Consider the following 19,542-nt stretch of genomic DNA (forward strand, 5'->3'; position numbering starts at 1 on the left):
TCTTTCAAACTCTTTTTAAAGCGTGCTTTATCTGAAACCAAGTTTCTAATGGTTGCTGCAATTTATTGAAAATGTGTATTCCTGAATATTGGACCTCTTTTTGGACCAAGGTAAGTGATTTTAGGACTTTACATAGATTGTTCTTATTCCTAGTATTGATACTAAGTATTGAGCTATTGATTGGAAACAAAGATGTATTACTTGCAACAAATTTCATTAAGAAATAAATCTACTGAGAAGAAGTGCTTAGAATGCAAAGTTCCTTGTATAGATTTCTACACAATGTTCTTGAATTTACTCCACAAATGATTCTTATCATATGCTTTTGCGCCCTAAAAACGTTTGCTCGGTTTGATGAGTGGCATCACAAAGTTAAAGTGATTTCACTCTTTTTGGCATGGCTAAAAGTTGCGTCACTCAAGTGGCGTCATAGGATCGTGGTTGTTTTCATCCTCAACTTTACTGACACCATTCGAATGGTGGCCAAATGGCCTCACTTTCTTTGCATGTGGCAACCCAGCTTAAGTCACCCATCCAACAATGCTCGTGCCACCCACAACAGAAGATCACATATGACTCAACATTCACTTTTTGCACTCACAAAAGAGGTACTGCCTGTTATGAGACAGACAGTAGCTCTATAGTGCACTTACAACCTGAAGCTATGTGGGTAGTGCAGCTTGCCTGATTGTGGGTAGTCCCATGTGACTGTAGCAGTATGATGTTCAGCTGCCCATCATCTTTCCCTATCACTCAGGGAGCTGTGCTCACCTGCTTATCTGCTCTCCCTGAACCATAAAGACGTCAGAATTCTTCTCTCGGCAGGTGAGCACTTCTTCACTTCGTTTAATAACGGTGGGATAGCGGGAGAGTTACAGAACACGACAGGCTGTAACAAAATAAATTAGGGTTATGTTTTGCAGTAAGACACACGAATGGAGGGTAGCCCTGTTACAAGTTTTTTAACGTGTACTCTCTAACCACTTTGCTGTTGGACAAGGAATATAAAAAAAATCACATTAAAAAAGCACCTTATGGCAAACGATAACACATTCAATCGCTAGAGAGAGAGGGAGGGGGGCGGGGGGTTCAACGAGAAAATGATAAGATGCTAGCCATGAAATCCGAATTACGAAAACAGGCGCAGGGGTCGAACGAAAAAGCTTACCTCATTAAATTTCATAATTCAGCATACTCTCTGTAGAAACTGTGTAATGGCACAGTAGCAACCAACATGACTGCTGCAAGTTACTGAATGCGAACTATGGCCACCCATATGGTTGGCCTTAACACAAAGATGCTCACAAGCTCATAAGAGACATCACTTGTATCACAAAATGGCGGCAAATTCAGCAACACTATTGACTCAAATGTGGTGTCTGAGATTAGCAAATGAAGACTATGGAGTGTGGCTGTCAGTCCTGATTGTAAACTCGGGTACTGATCGATAGTGAGCATCCACAGTTAACAAGTAGGTCCCCGCAGCCAAGGCGACAGAGAGAGGGAACAAACTGTAGGTGCAGCTTTGTCCCAGTGGGCAATCAGGTCTTTGGTTCGCAGCTTGGGACACCTGTTTGAGTGTAAATTCCCCAAGCTATGGAGAACTGGCAATCGTACATAACCTCGTGGCTTTAACCAATATTCAAATACAACAGCCAAGAACTGTAAAATAAATTCGCCATTTTGATCATGGAGAAAGTGAGACTCACTCCGTCTGATAGTCCTCCATGTAGGAAAACACTTGTCGATACTAATTCACTGAGGAAAACTAATGTAATGCCAAAAATTATTGATTTAGTTTGATGAATCCTTTTGTGTATAATCCGAATGGTCTCAGATTATTACCAGTGAGTTCAGAAATTTGTAGGCAGCTCAAATATGTGGTTGCAATTATCAAATAATTTTTATTTTGCTGTTTTTCTTTATGATATGTCCTCAAAAAGTCTCTGTGTTACAGAGGTTTACCCACTTTCTGACAGGCTCTGGTACATGTATCACATATTTGCATCGAATCAGGAGAGAGTAAACCAAAGTCCCTGTGAACAAGAAAACACTCCAGAGCATGCTGTCTAGGAACGCCCTCTGTTTGCGGACATGGTTACTGCTCTGTGGTAACAACTGACTCATCTTGAGAGTAGCAGATATTAAGGAGCTCCTGCATCGTGAGTCAGCCTGGCAGATCATCTGCAACATTATTGATGCAGCTTCCAAAAGAACCTGTAAGTGGGCTGCTTCTGTGTTGGCAACACTGTGTAGTGCTTTGCGTTGGATCTCTGACTGCACTTTCTTTGTAAGAGACTCTGTGGCTCGTTGGACTCATTGTTGGAAGTTAATCAGTAGTGTTGGGCAGTTGGAAGTTAGTCGCAAGCAGTGATGGAAATACTGTTGGGCAGTTGGAGGTGAATGGCCAGCAGTGGTAAATGTTAGATGTGAGAAGTTAGCACTGATGGAGAATAGAGATCTGAAGTGTTAGTGTAGTCTAACGATCTGTACATGTTCGAATTGGAGATTGAATATTATTCTTGATTATATACCTTTGTACTAGATGTCAATGATGATTTATGTATGTGTCTGAACTGAATATCACATTATTAAGGTAAAAAATACATTATCTGGTTTGCAACAAAATCTTTCCTTTGCTAACCACATGCCTATTAGTAGTTAGTGGGTTTAGTAGTTAGAATCTATTATTTAGCTTTCAGTATTGACCCTCGCTGTATTGCAGTAGTTCGTGTAATGAAGATTTTTTTGAGGTAAATGCTAAATAAAATGTATAGGTTATTGTTAAGATTTCTTTTTAGTCAGGGTCATTCTTTTGAATTAATTATTTGAAGTCAGGTTATCCTTTTTGATTGTGTGTCAGTGTTGAAATGATAAGAACAGGTAAAGAGAAAGTACATTCACTTGCATTTAATTTCACTCAGCAGTTTAAGTAAAATACTCGTATTTAATATAGAAGTTTCAGACCTAGGAGACGCATCTGAACTAATCCACTCCTCTGCGCCATTGGGAAAACAGCGCTGCTGAAATACAGTTCGTCACACCCAAGGACTCTTAGGAACCAGTGTAATGTGGTTTTTGTGCAGCTAAGATCTATAAAAACATGGCAGGGCACATTAGAAACAGGGATTTTCCTGTGCAGCCAGACAGCGCAGGAGACAAGTATGCAGACAAAGAGTACATTCTAAACTGAAATGGACGAAGATTTCAGATCACTTCAAAACATCCTCTGTAATGACCAAACAACCAGCAGTGACTGCAGTGGTACTAAGTGACCGTGAGGTACCTACAATGCAAAATATGTTAAATGGATAAACAGTTCTCTGTAGCAACATACCAAAATCGCTGCAGATACAGTATGACAATAGTGGAGGCACGTGTGGTACAACTAATATTGATGACTGTGGCTGTAATTTTAGCAGAAGTTTCAAATAAGGGTACTCTCCAATGCAGAGTGAAAATTTATTCTGGAAAGAATCCCCCAGGTTGTAGCTAACCCATGTCTCTGCAATATCCTTTCTTCCAGGAGTTCTGGTCGCATAAAGTGTACAGAACGCCTGTGAAGTATGGAAGGTAGGAAATAAGGCATTGGCGGAAGTAAAGCTTCTATGACAGGTCGTTAGTCTTGCTTGGATACTTTGGTAGAGCACTTAGACCCAAAAGACAAAGCTCTCAAGTTTGAGTCCTGAGCTGGTACACAATTTTAATTTTCCAGGAAGTTTCAGTATTAATAGTGGTAGTAAGAGTAATAATAACTTTTCTCATTTCTTAACTGTGGAGGCATTATTATGTAACTTAATATATAATAAAATTGTAGAAAGTAAATACAACTTACTATAGAATATTAGATAGTACGCTATAACGCAGAGTAAATAAATATTTCTTTCATAATCAAATACCAGGAATGATCTCCTCTATCGTGAACTGTTCTCATAGGTATATATTTATCGACTGTTTGGCCAACTATTCTTCTAAATTAAAGCTGCAGTTCGTCTAAATGAACCTCCCAAGAGCTGAATGTTTCGAATTCTTCGTCGGGACATGACACTACTGCCTGTTTATCTAGTTTGCTGAGCACACAAATTTTGATCTTCCTTTTATTTGCCCATTGCACTTTGGTGATCATTGTTGCCACTAGCGCCTTCTGGCCACTAAAACACGTTTCAAAGAGGGCATCCTCCAACAGGACAGGCCTGCTTGTTGCCATTAGATATAATGTATTTCCCTCATGAGATGTCTTCCAAACTGTTTATTCTGAGTAGTCGCAGTTAAAGAGTTCTGCAGAACATCTTGTCACATCCATCACTTACGAAACTGTATTCAACACGACTGATTATTAGATGATTTAGTCTCTTCCAGTGATGAATGTATGACTGGGCTACATATGAATTAGCGAGCTGAGATTTTTTTGTAACTTACATCTGGGGATGAGTCTAGAGGGAGGTAGAATGATTCCGTTATTAGGTCGGTGCATAAATCTGTGCCGTTCCCTCAATGGTTTCATTTTCTTAAATTAGTCAATTGTATTTCATCAGTTTTGGAGTGTCATTGTTGTGAACAGGTGCTCGTTTTGGCCATTTTCAGGGCTAATTTCTGCAGCATTGTGGAAATAGAGTATTGAGGCATACTAGAATCAATATCAAATGATATATGACGCAGTTACACACGAATCGTTTCATTACATAGAACGAGTTCACAGAGCTTCCACGCCGTTACAACGTCAAGAATGCATTGATAATATCTGGATTTCCTCCCCCAAAGATCCTTCTCCTGGAATGTCAAATAGGTTTCGGCCTCTTGAAGCTTTCAGTGTTTCCACAGAGTGTAAAGCAGAGAAAAATGAACACTTGCAACACCTTTTAATCTTCGAGTTTAACCAAGGATCTAGTGCTGAATAAGCCACAAGAAAAATCTGTAGCGTGTGCAGAAGGAAACAATTTGCTGTGGTAATGCGCAGGTATGGTTTTCTCGTTTTCGAGAAGGAAACTCTGACATGTGTAATGAACTACTTCCTAAAATACCTTCTCTCTTTCATATCAACCATCTAAATCAGATGTTTCACAAAATTCTGGCCAAACAACGTGGGAATTAGCACAAATTATCGAATGTGATCACACAAACATTGGTGCTCCATCTGCATTTAGTGGGTAAAGTGCAAAATTTGAGTACATGGTTACTACATGTGCTCACCACACCTACAAAAATCAACGAATAATCGTGTGGGGGTTTTTAATGGCCCATTACAATCTGATTTGTCGGTGGAACAAACCATCTGCTGGGACCAATGTTGCAGATGATGAGAAATGATCCTGTATGTGAATCTAAAGAGGAAATAAAGGCTCAGCCAATCGAAAAAGGCAAAATCAAATGTGAATGACGGTACACATCCTCAAAAACATGATGTTATATATCTGTTAAAACAAAACTGGCGATCTTAATCGTGAATTGCTACCAAGAAATGAAACGATATAAGCTGCTGCACATATTGAACATTAAAGATGACTCACTGTTGCTACTGAAAACAAAACACTCGGTAAACCCGTGCGGTTAGCCTTGCAAAAACGCATAAAACGTATGCATCAATAACATACCGATGTTGAAACCCACTCTTGATGCTAGCTGTTACCCAAGTCGTTTCGCATGCAGCCACACTTCCTGCCTCAGTGGAGTTTAATGTCTTGTCTTCTGAAGTAAAAACACCGCCTCAACTTCCCATTAACCCACTCTTTTGAGATTTACGCTAAATACTCACTGCTGTCAATTTTTAATTTTAGCCAGCATTCTATTCCTGCTACTATGTTTTTAGCAACGCTACAAACTCTAACACATTGTTGTACACGCTTCAGGAGCTTATCACTAGGATCTCAATAGTCCCATCTTTGGGGATGGGCGAAAATTTCTTTGAATCTTACTTTAACACTTCAGGTTTTCCTACAGCGACGAATGTCTGGATAGAGCAGAGAAGTGTCTTATCTAAAATGTCCTTATGAGCATCCCACACACAGCCAGCTACAGGTTTACGTATGACTTGTGAGCTGAGGTTTTCTCTTACATTATACCTGGGGACGAGTTTAGTGCATGATAGAAGGACCCAATAGCATAGATTGTTGTGGTGTGTGACTCAGAGCCATTTACGGAGCCCTATAGTTTTCAACTCAATGGCGAAAGCGGAGGAAGTCGCAACCAGTTTTATCACAGAGCCCTTGACATCTCTGGTTCAAGTCATCTATTGTACTCAGACCCAGAGGGTCACAATCAGCTGTAAAGACAAATTGGGAGTTTTGTAGAAATTCATCAGCTAGGTTGATCTTTTCAACCAATTGTTGGAATGATCCAAATACGACTTCAGAACTAAAACTTCAGGTATAGTTCAAATACATACCATTATCTGCAGCTGGTTGCATCCTTTTTTCTCAATGACTGCTAGAACAGGTTCGTGACAGGTATTGTTAGTTCCTCCAACAACTGCTGCTGTCTGCAGCTGGCTGAAACCTGTACCCTCAGTAACTGTCAGAAAACCCTCTTCAACTTATTGAACAAAGCCTTGAGGTATATACACTGAGGACACATGGTAACTTTTCAACTCCTTCCTGCCATTCCGTACTGTAAGCTTGAATTTTGAATGATTAACACACACCTAAGGAACCAGATTTTAAACTGTAAGACATTTCCAGGGGCAGATGTGGACTCTGACCATAATCCACTCGTTATGAACTGTAGATTGAAACTGAAGAAACTGCAAAAAGGTAGGAATTTAAGAAGATGGCACCTGGATAAACTGAGAGGACCAGGGGTTGTAGAGAGTTTCAGGGAGAGCATTAGGAAGCGATTGACAGGAATGAGGGAAAGAAACACAGTAGAAGAAGAATGGGTAGCTTTGAGGGATGAAATAGTGAAGGCAGCAGAGGGTCAAGTAGATAGAAAGATGAGGGCAATTAGAAATCCTTGGGTATCAGAAGATATATTCAATTTAATTGAATGAAAGGAGAAAATATAAAAATGCAGTAAACGAAGCAGGCAAAAAGGAATACAAATGACTCAAAAATGAGATCGACAGGAAGTGCAAAATGGCTAAGCAGGGGTGGTTAGTGGACAAATGTAAGGATGTAGAGGTATATCTCACTAGGGGTAAGATAGATACTGCCTACAGGAAAATTAAAGAGACCTTTGGAGAAAAGAGAAGCACTTGCATGAATATCAAGAGCGCAGATGGAAAACTAGTTCCAAGCAGAGAAAGGAAAGCAGAAAGGTGGAAGGAATATAACAGAGGGTCTATACAAGTGTGATGTACTTGAGGCCAGTATTATGGAAAGGGAAGAGGATGTGGATGAAGATGAAATATGAGATATGACACTGCGAAATGAGTTTCACAGAGCATTGAAAGCTAAGTTGAAACAAGGCCCCGGGAGTGAAAAACATTCCATTAGAACTACTGATAGCCTTGGAAGAGCCAGCCCTGACAAAACTCTACGATCTGATGAGCAAGATGTATGAGACAGGCGAAATACCCTCAGACTTCAAAAAGAATATAATAATCCCAATCCTAAAGAAAGCAGGTGTTAACAGATGTGAAAATTACCGAACTATCAGTGTAATAAGTCACGCCTGCAAAATACTAACGCGAATTCTTTACTGACAAATGGAAAAACTGCTAGAAGCCGACCTCGGGGAAGATCAGTTTGGATTCCATAGAAATGTTGGAACACTTGAGACAATACAGACTCTACAACTTACCTTAGAAGATAGATTAAAGAAAGGCAAACTTCCGTTTCTAGCATTTGTAGGCTTAGAGAAAGCCTTTGACAATGTTAACTGGAATACTCTCTTTCAAATTCTGAAGGTGGCAGGGGTAAAATACAGGGAGCGAAAGGCTATTTACAATTTGTACAGAAACCAGACGGTAGTTGTAAGAGTAGAGGGGCATGAAAGGGAAGCAGTGGTTGGGAAAGGAGTGGGACAGTTATCCCCAATGTTATTCAGTCTGTATATTGAGCAAGTAATAAAGAAACAAAAGAAAAATTTGGAGTAGAAATTAAAATCCATGGGGAAGAAATAAAAACTATGAGGTTCGCCGATGCCACAGTAATTCTGTCAGAGACAGCAAACGACCTGGAAGAGCAGCTGAACGGAATGCACAGTGTCTATAAAGGAGGATATAAGATGAACATCAACAAAAGAAAAACGAGGATAATGGAATGTAGCCGAATTAAGTCAGGTGATGCTGAAGGAATTAGATTAGGAAATGAGACACTTAAAGTAGTAGATGAATTTTGCTGTTTGGGTAGGAAAATAACTGATGGTGGTCGAAGTAGAGAGGATATAAAATGTAGACTGGCAATGGTAAGGAAAGCGTTTCTGAAGAAGAGAAATTTGTTAACATCGAGTATAGATTTATGTGTCAGGAATTCGATTCTGAAAGTATTTGTATGGACTGTTGCCATGTATGGAAGTGAAACACGGATGAAAAATAGTTTGGACAAGAAGAGGATAGAAGCTTTCGAAATGTGGTGCTACAGAAGAATGTTGAAGATTAGATGGTTAGATCATATAACTAATGAGGAGGTATTGGGAAGATGAGAAATTTGTGGCACAACATGACTAGAAGAAAGGATCAGTTGGGAGGACATGTTGTGGGGCATCAAGGGATCACCAATTTACTATTGGAGGGCAGCGTGGAGGGTAAAAATCATAGAGGGAGACCAAGACATGTACACACTACGCAGATTCAGAAGGAGGTAGGTTGTAGTAGGTACTGGAAGATGAAGAAGCTTGCACAGGATAGAGTAGCATGGAGAGCTGCATCAAACCAGTCTCTGAACTGAAGACCACAACAACAACAACAACCTTCTTGAGCATGCTACTGCCTGGTACAGCAGGCTTTCCTACAGGATAAGTTTGCCACACTAACTCAGACCTGCAAATCTTCTCATCAACAACATTTGTTGTTTCACAGATAGAAAAAAGTCTGTGAGCATTTTATTTACCTCTGCACTCAATTCATGTTGAATGACTTCATATGTATTTTTTTCCAAAAGGCGCTATGTCACATTGACAACAAATGGGTTCTGATGCTATGAGTAGGTAAGACTTCACAGGTAGTTGTCATAAAACTAAAACTTAGGAAATATTTTTTTTTCTTTTGGAAAATTGTGTGTATGCCAAGCTGGTAGGTTCATAACTACCAGACTGACCGAGCATGAAAGGAGCTGGAGACTAAAAAGGAAAGTTTGCACCTTTCATGACCATAACATGAATTAATCTCATTTGTATGATATCAAGAGAAAAGGACCTTTGGTGAACATAACCAGAATGAAAGCCATTCTTATTATATTAAATACGACGTTCTCCACAGAGCAAACACAGGCAGAAAACTAACATTACTTGAAGTTTTGACTATCAATAAACACTAATTCTAGAATCCTTAAATAGTCTTTAATTGTAAAATATAGTTCCATTATTCACCTTTGCTAAAATGACAGCAGCCAGCTAAACTTTTTCAGACTGTAATATAATATTCCTGTTGTCTGCAGTATAAGCGTCACCTGCTGACCAACTTACTTTGTACCCTATGCTCCCCCTTTTTGCTTGTTTATCACACTCACTGGTGTTTTGCCCATGTAACATATAACATATTAGTCTGTGCCTGTACTTACTTGTGTGCTGTTTTGGCCTATACATTGTTATACTTTCCATCTATGAGCACAGTCTAATATAAGGTTGATTTGTTCATAGCTTCTCTGTGTATTTCACTATGCATGTGTTTTTTGTATAGACATATCATCATAAAAGGTCACATATCTTTGAAAAACAAACCTTGTACAGCTACAAAATGTCAGCGATGTTGTGTGGACTATCTATTTAGTATTAATTTGTCTGAGGATAAGCTAAAAGCTATGGTGGAACATCAGTACTGTGTATTCAGTATTTGATTATAAGTTTCACTTGGTTTGATTGGAAATATTATACACCTTGCTTTGAAATCGTTTATCAAAAAATAAAAAATGTGCATCTGCAGCTCGTGGTCTAGTTGCTAACGTTGCTGCCTCTGGCTCACAGGGTCCCAGGTTTGATTCCCAGCTGCATGAGGGATTTTCTTCGCAATTGTATGTACACTGGTACCTGTGCAGTTGAGTGCACCACAACCAAATACCTTCATCATCATTTATAAAAAGATATTAGTATATTTTCAATATTCAACACTACTTTGTTTTATAGCTCACCCTCTGCGAGCTGTGAAGATTATTGAAGTGCCATCTGCTTATATTCTAAGTTTCTGATTAATGATGTATGACAAATCATTTGCATAGAAAATAAATTATATTGGTCCAAGCACTGATCCTTGTGGCACACTGTGTCTGACCTTCTTTACCCCACTAGTGTGTCCGATTTATGTACATTGGTACCCATTCATTATGCACTGTTTTATTATGTCATTACATTTGCATTGAATTGTGTACTGATACAGTTTGTCCATTACCTTGAAATGATTTTGTTGGAAAATGCTTTAGACAGCACACTAAAACATCCATAAGTCTTTTGTTGCCAGTCAAGGACATCAGAACATCTTCCACTACATGTGTTGTTGTTTTATGTTTATTGTTTTGAGATTTCTGAAATCATGTATTAATAATTATAGTATTTTAAAATGTGTTACAGAACCTCCCATTCTGTTCCTTATTACTATTATTGCTGTATAGGCATTTGCGAAAGTGGAAGTCTGTGATAAATTATTATTTTTTTCTTTTGCTTAAATGCTGGCCCTACTTTACTTGATTGAAAAATTATCTCTGTCTATTGCTTCATTCAGCACAAGTGTTAAATGTTGTAATGGACTTTCCCCATCTTTCCTTTGCAAGATATGATGAATTTTCGATATTTAATACATTCAATGTGCTTCAACCTTTTGTCTCAGTTGGTGTGATGCAAAAAAAGATATTTTCTGCGTTGTACCATACTCATTTGATTTTTTATTTTATGTTGTTGGTTTACCAAACAGGAGGATGCAAGGGAATACAACTGTGCCATGTGTACCGAAAACTTTTTCGTCTTTCACTACCTATGTAGTTGAAACACAGTCTAACATAAAGTCGTGACACTCACTGCTGTGAAAGTTTTTACCGTTTGACAGCTGGACCAACACTAACGCTCCAAACGACGAGAAAGGAGAAGGTCAGATGTGTCGTTTTGCATCCCTCTCCTACGTGGTTTATGAAATATTTCCATTATTTTTTTTGCCTTCAAGAATTTGTGTTTCAAAAAATGATTCTAAAGTAAGCGTAAGTAGGGATGAAAATCATGAATCCAGTGGCAAGCTACAACACATTTGTGAGGCAATATTTGTGATGCTTTTGCAAGATATGAATAACTGAACTTAATATAACTACTTAATCGTCAAAGCAGGTCTATGTTGACGATTCAGGTGAATCTGGCACTGATTTATGGAGAGTTGAACTAGCTGTTTCTGTGCCATAGGTCTGTTTTACAGCTTTAGGCGCATTGTCGAACCTTTGTGGCAGTTTTCTTTTCATTGTCGTTGAGGTGGCTTATTTGGGATGTCAAACAGTGAGGGTATAGCATTCCCCACGAGTTTATATTGTGTGCATTCATGAACTGGTTTGGTTCAAAGTGTAGCGAACAAAACTTAACATTACTGTAAAGGTAAACAGGGCCTTTTTCATAAGATCTCATCTGCTATTCACTAACCATTTTCTGCTCTAAAACGAAACAGTAATCATTAATACACAGATAATTTGCTTTCGAATCCTGACAATAGAGCTTAAAGCGTGATGGTACATACCTCTCAGTATTAGATTAGATTAGATAGATTAGATTAATTATTCATTCGACAGACCCACAAAAGAGGGGATCCTCCTGGGTGTGGAACATGTCAGATAAACACATTACAAAAATATAATTAGAAAAACTTGAGTTTAATTAATTTTAATGATCCTTAGTCAATGAAAAGTATAATATGTACATGAATTAAAATTAAACTTCTAATATTTACAGGTTTAATACTCGCATTTGCTTTCATTAAATCTATCATTCACACAGTAGCTAGTTACTTGGCTATTACAACCAAGTATTGTCAAAAATTAAAGTAAATTTTTCATTTCAATGATGCTCAGTTAAGAACAGTCGAATTATGTACAAGATTTAAAATTAAACTGCCACTATTTACCAACTTAAGACGTACATTGGCTTTCCATACATCCATCATTCACACAGTAGGTAGTACTTGGCTGTTACAACCAAGTATTGTCAAAAATTAAAGTATAATAAATTTTCATTGAAATGGTCTATTACAATTGTTGAGAAATTCATGGATGGAATAGAAGGAGTTGGCCACCAAAAATTCTTTTAAATTATGTTTAAATTGTGCCTTGTCTGAAACTAAACTCTCAATGGTTGCTGGTAACTTATTGAAAATATATGTTGCTGAATACTGGACTTGTTTCTGGCCAGGAGTAAGTGATTTTAAATCTTTATGTATATTGTTCTTATTCCTAGTATTGATACTGTGTACTAATCAGTTAGTTGGAAAAAGAGATATATTATATACAACAAACTTCATTAAGGAATAAATATACTGAGAAACGGTATTAGTAAGCTCAATTCTTCGAATCGGTTTCGGCACAACGTTCTTGGATTTACACTACACGTTACTCTTATTATATGCTTCTGTACTCTAAAATTTTTTTCTCGGTTTGTGTAGTTACCCAAAAATCTGATACTATACGATTTAATGGAGTGAAAGTAAGCAAAATATGCCAACTTCTCATATTTCCATGTCTTCATATTTTATACACACACTAGAAGGAAATCTCTTTGAAGTTCTGAACTGCATATAGTGGGTCTTTTCAGTGAATTTGCTATGAACCACTTATTAATGTCAGTAAAAATTTGATTAGCTGCCCTTTCTAAATTTATATTTGATTTACTATTTATTGCAATGTTTGTATCATCTGCAAATAAGACAAACTTGGCATCTGGTGTTGTAACAGGTGATAGGTCATGAATATACACAAGAAAAATTAGTGAACCTAGTATGGAACCTTGGAGAACACCACATGTAATTTCTTCCCAGTCAGATGATGTCTGATTGCCTACTGATGAAGTGTTACGTAATGACACCCTTTGTTTTCTATTAGTAAGATATGACTGAAACCATTTTGCAGCACTACCAGTGATGCCATAATATTTTAATTTACTTCAGAGAATTCCATGATTCACACAGTCAAAAGCCTTTGACAGGTCACAGAATATGCCAGTTGCCTCTAATTTGTTGTCTAATGAATTAAAGACATTTTAACTGTAAGTGCAAATAGCCTTCTCAGTATCTGAACCCTTAAGAAACCCAAACTGTGACACTGACAGTATGCTATTTTCACTAAGATGCTTAAGTAGATACTTGAACATAACCTTTTCAAAGATTTTTGAAAAAGCTGGAAAAAGTGAGACCGGTCGGTAATTTGACGGAATTTCTTTGTCCCCTTTCTTGTGGAGAGGTATAACTTCAGTATATTTAACCAGTCTGGGAATGTTCCTGTGATAAGTGATTGATTACACAAATAACTTAATATATGACTAAGCTCACATGAACACTTTTTTATTAACTTTGTTGATATGTTATCATAACCACTATAATGCTTTGATTTCAAGGTCGTTATGATGGATTGTATTTCTTTGGGTGAAGTAAGTGTCAATTCCATTTTATTAAGATTGCTTGTGTGCACTGGTCTCAGATATTCCTTTACATTATTTACTGAACCTGACAACTCCATGCTATCAGTAACAGAGACAAAATACTTGTTTAAATGGTTTGCAACATAACATGCGTTTGTTACCAGGGTTTCATTTGTTTTTAGAGCTATTTGTTCCTCCTTATTTCTGGTCCTACCTGTCTCTGACTTAACTATATGGCATATTGTTTTTATTTTATTGATCGATGTATTTATCTTCTTCTCATAATGCAGGTGTTTAGATTTCTGGACAACCTTCTTCAATATTGCGCAGTAATTTTTGTAATGAGCTATAATGCTAGTACCAAAGGATTCCCTACATATTAGATAGAGTTCCCTTTTTGTCTCACATGATATCTTTATCCCTTGTGTGATCCATGGTTTCTTATTAGACTTCTGCTTAATTTGAGTTACCTTCAGGGAAAAACAATTTTCAAATAAGGTTGAATGTTTTGTATTTTCCATTTGTGTCTTGGATGCTGTAAACATGCATTCAATTAATTTCTTTGAGCAATTTCCTAAATTTCTCGGTTTTTGGCTGTTTTATTGGCCTTCTGTACTCAGTTCTGATAGATATTTTACCCTGACAATTTTCAAAATTTAATGTTAGGTGTTGCATGTCATGGTCAGATACCCAATTTACTACTGGTTTTGTAATGTGGCTTAGTTGCCTAGAATGGTCAATAAAGATATCATCAATGGCAGTCTTAGAACGTTTGTATACCCTAGTTGGGAAATTTACAGTAGAAAATAAATTCAATGACAATGTAACTGATTTCAGTAACTGTTCACTGACAGTGTTTTTCAGGACATCTATATTAAAATCACCAGCAACCAACAAGTTCTTTGTTGTTTTTTAATTTTAGATGAGATAACAAATTTTCAAGACCGTTTATAAACAGGTCGCAATTTCCTGAAGGTACCGTGTATATGGCTAGTATTATAAAGGACCTATTATGAAATTCTATCTCAGTTGCACATGCTGCTAAGTGCTGTTCTAAGCAATATTTATTAGTGTCAATATTCTTAAATTTAAAACTGTTTTTAACAAATGTGGCAACTCCTCCTTAATCCATATTTTGTCTACAGAAGTAAGAGGCTAACTTAAATTCTGTAAGGTTTAACGTAACTATACCAGTGGTCACATGATGTTCAGAGAGACAGATTATATCAACTGGGTTCGATGACTCTGATTCATCAAAGCACCTAAGTAGTGCATTAATTTTCTTCTAAGTCCTTGAATATTTTTAATGCAGTTGGCATTTCATATTTTCCCAAATGAAATCGGGTGGAAAGAAAATTTCTGGTGATTGCTGTAAATGTTTAACCAACAGCTGTGTTCGCTGATCCAATGTGCCAGGATTATGCTTTTTGATTTCTTTCTCAAACTGAAGGTTTGTTTCAATCTTTACTTCTCTCAGAACTTGACTTCGTCCTGTCTTACCTATCCTAAAAAAGGTGCCGCTCCAACATCTGTTACCACTGGTATATTACCACTCATGGCAGTGCCTCTCCCCTCACATTTCCTGCTATTAGCCCAGCCAGTTTACCCCTCCCTTTCCTGTTGAAGTGTCCTTGGAAACCTAAAAACCGACAGATGTGTTGTCTTCTTCTTGTTGTTGCAGTAATTTATTACGCTACAGACACTCCCGTTTGTAAAAAAGCACTGTAAAAACCAAAATAAACAACTACTACTCGCTTTCACTTTCACAACCGCGCCGAAACCAACAGTTTTACTTCCGGGCGCTCGGTGGTGGAAACATCTCTACTCTGCTTGAACAACAATTAAGCTATGTGAAGATAATGTATTTCGGAGAAATATGTAAAGGTTTTTTAAATTAATGGTACCAGTCACAAATGGCTTCGAATTATTTCGGAGAAGTCAACTCTCTGCGTGGTGAAGATCTTTGATGGAATTAATGTTAGAGCGTTGGGAAGGCGTGGGAATGTAAACAAAACATTGAAGAAGATGGAGCTGATTGGGAAAATGAGCGTATTTTCGGTGCATGGAAAAACTTGTTGACATCTGTGCTGACGGACGCGGTGAAACGTTCGTTTGAGCTACATCCACCACCTTAAGTTAGTCATTCTTCAAACTGAAAGATTTAATTTTTAAGTTGTTTTCTTTACTGCTACAGAAAAGAGAAAATCTCAAGTCACTGTTTTTGCCTATACTATGACCGAAAAATAATTTTCGGGAAGTTTATTGTTTACCCTGCTTGCCAGTTCTAAAATGAGTAACCTACGGAATGACTGCAGAAATATCGTCAAAAATCGGAATGACGATAAAAACTTCAGAAAGAAATTCAGTCAGAATGATAGCACTTTGAGAGTAATTTGATTAGGCGGAATAAATATAATATTATCGCCGACCATAGATTCATCTTAATTATAGTCGTTCGTCTTACAATGAAAGAAATGAAATGAGACCGCTAGTGCAGCGAATATTATTTTGAACCAAATCAAGATACATTTTTTCATTCATGTAAACTTTGTGTTAAGTAGGAATGGTTTATGTCTTTCCTTTTAATCACAATATTGTCCAAATAGTTCATGCCCAAATTAAAAACCCTGGCATGGTAAGATGACTGCTTCAGATATTATTTAGTTAATCTCATGATTCGTCATGTGTATAAAAGGACGAGTATGAACATGAAATAATGTTTACAGATATATTTTATCATAATTAGCCCTATCTGTATTAACACCGTATAAAACAGGGGGACTGATGACCTTAGCTGTACAGGGGGACTGATGACCTTAGCTGTTTAGTCCCCCTTAAACCTCCCAACAACCACCACCACCGTATAAAGCAGAGTATAAAGACGTGATGGCAAGATTCGTTATACAATTGCCTGCAGCACTGTCTTGGATCGTTACTAAGTAGGATTACATTAATACTTGTTCCATAAATCATGAATGCGACATTTCGTAATGCTGTGGAACGTGTCCGATTAACATAAGTTAAACTTAACGGAGTACTTCGATAAAGTTCAAAGAAGAGCAGCACGTTTTGTATTATCGCGAAAGAGGGAGAGTTTACTGGCGTGATACAGAATTTGGGGTGGACGTCATTAAAACAAAGGTGCTTTTCCTTGCGGTGGAATCTTTTCACGAAATTTTAATCATCAACTTTCCCCTCCGAATGCGAAAATATTTTGTTGACGCCGACCGACATAGGGAGAAACGATCATCATCATAAACTAACGGAAATCAGAGCTCGCACGGCAAGGTATAGGTGTTAGTATATAACGCGGGCACTTCGAGATTGGAGTAATAGAGAACTATTGTGAAGATGGTTCGATGAACCCTCTGCCAGGCACTTAAGTGTGATTTGCGGAGTATCCATGTATATGTAGAATGGTACATTACATTATTTATTGTCACAGTTCTAGAAAACTTTGGTCGAGCAAAATATCATCATTAGGCCCACTACCAATAGGTCAAGTTTTTCCATTTTTATTTATCCTCATGTGTCGAAGGATCACCTCTCAATGTGCTGGATTTGTCAGGGTAATTCTAGTCAAATCAATAGATCAAAATATACAACATAATTTGCATTTTTGAGGGTATGACTTGTGGTCATCCGTGGCCTTGCTTAAGGAACCATTCTAGCAGTTGCCCTAGTGATTCAGGAAAACCGAAATCAGAATGCCCAGGCAGAGCAGCTCTGTCCCCCCAAATATGAGTTCACTGTCTTGGCAGTAACACTGAAACCAAAATAAACTGAAAGAACAAACATTAAGACTAAAGTTTCCATATGTAGACTTTTCATGAACCACATCCAGACTGTAGGAACTATGAACTTTACATGTAGGTCTATGTACACATGGTATGATATTAGGTATGTATTGCAATATATATTGTTCTATTTTAATTTCAGTCTAATATTTTACAGCTCAAGGCAATTCTTTATTCTTTAAAACCACTTACTGAACATAAATTTACCACTTGTTTTCTGACATATTGGGATAATTATCATCTCTCAGTCTTTATCTTTTGCCCATGAAAAGACATCATCTTTACAACTCAATCATTTTTCATGGTAACAAGAGAGTTTAATGTGGGGCAAGAGGTGGCAAAGGGCTAAAAATGGTATAGTTTCTGTAAGGTGTTCATAAACCCTAAGACTTATAAACATTACTGTATGTTACAAAGTGGTGCTTGTCTGCTGTCGACTTTCTCCAGCTTCTAATATACCTAGTTAGCTATAGTTGTATGGTAGCACGTAAAAGTATTTTGTAGAAAGCGGCAGTTACAATTGCATAAAGATAAGTAGGGAAAAAACCTGACAGTGGACACCTGTATATAATTACAATTTATTTTGTAGGAAACTATATTTAGTTTAAACAGAGTTATCTTACATCAGAACACAAATGACAATTCTTCTGGCTCAGAAGTAGCTGATGGGTCTAAATATGCAGAAATGAAACAAAACTGTTCTGAGTCTGAAGAACAAATCAGTATTGTATTGCATACTCATGGGCTTTGATCACAGCTGCACATCTATTGGGAAGTGAAACCACAAGCTTTTCTAAGAGATTAAGTGGGAGTTTTTACTATTTGTCCAATAAGGCAGCAGCAAATTGATCCTTGTTTGAGTAGCTTCTATGACAAACATGTCAATCCAATCCAACCAATTGGATTTAGATCTAGGCTCTGGTTTGGCTATGTCAAAAGTTTGATTTTCTTATGTGAAAAGAATTATTTTAAATGGACAAAGGTGTGTTTTGAATTATTCTCCTGATGAAATATTCAGTTATATGGTGTATTGTTTCTCCCACGTGGAAGTACATTCTTTTCTAAAATGTCAGTGTATATGAAACGATGGAGTTTGCCTTCTGTTTGGATTAGAGGTCCAACCTCAGTCTAGAAATACATCCCCGCACCATGATGCTGCCACCACCATGCTTAATGGTCCATACTTGGTACTTTTTGTTATCCCTTTGGTTGACGTATATATTGCACTCTGTCAGAAGAAAATTTATTAAATTTACTTTCAAAACTCCATAAGACCTTAAACCAAGTTTGATGTTTCTTTGCAAATTCTGTCGTGGCCTTCTTATATTTTGACCTCTTTGTCTCCCAAAGATAAGAGAGAGAAGAGGAAGCTCTCCAAGAAGGATAAGGACCCAGTGGTTCCCGCACGAACGCTTCCTGTCAGCTCAGCCTCTGAGGATGAGGTCGAGCTCTTTGCGTCCCCTGACGACCTGGATCTCTCAGTCTCCTCAGAAACCATGGCTGTAGCGACGTCCGTCACTCAGTCGGTGGCAGCATGTGACCCTGTGAAGTAATTTGCTTTTTCAGTACCTTCATGCCCTTACAGGACACGCTTTGTACGATCCTCCAGTGGAATTATGGCGGTTATTTTAGCCATCTCCCTGAGCTACGACAGCTTCTAAGCCTGACACCTGCTTTCTGCATTGCCCTCCAGGAAACCTGGTTCCTGGCAATGCAGACCCCTGTCCTTCGTGGATACAGGTGTTATTACTGCAACCGTAGCACCTACAATTGTGTGTCAGGTGGAGCCTGCGTGTGTGTCCTGACCTCTGTATATAGTGCTCCTGTGCCCCTTCAAACATCATTGGAAGCTGTGGCTGTATGCATAAGGACTACCCAGGACATAACCGTCTGCAGTGTCTATCTCCCACCAGGTGGTCCAGTCTCCGTGACCGAATTGGCTGCACTTGTCGCCCAACTCCCCACGCCTTTTCTTCTCCTGGGGGATTTTAACGCCCACAATCCCCTGTGGGGTGGAACGAAGGTTTCTGGCCGAGGCCGAGAGGTCGAGAATCTCATC

General features: G+C 38.0%; 1 protein-coding gene across 1 annotated transcript in view; it reads left to right on the top strand.

Moving 5' to 3' along the window:
• Positions 1-15,681: 15,681 nt before the first annotated feature.
• Positions 15,682-19,542, top strand: part of LOC124787955 (DNA polymerase subunit gamma-1, mitochondrial) — a 169,161-nt gene continuing 165,300 nt past the window's right edge. Inside the window, exon 1 of the mRNA XM_047254958.1 lies at positions 15,682-15,821. The gene's annotated coding sequence lies outside the window, so the exon portion shown is untranslated. The remainder of the gene's footprint in view (positions 15,822-19,542) is intronic.

The sequence above is a fragment of the Schistocerca piceifrons genome, chromosome 3 (assembly GCF_021461385.2).
Source record: "Schistocerca piceifrons isolate TAMUIC-IGC-003096 chromosome 3, iqSchPice1.1, whole genome shotgun sequence".
In the NCBI taxonomy this organism is placed as follows: Eukaryota; Metazoa; Arthropoda; class Insecta; order Orthoptera; family Acrididae; genus Schistocerca; species Schistocerca piceifrons.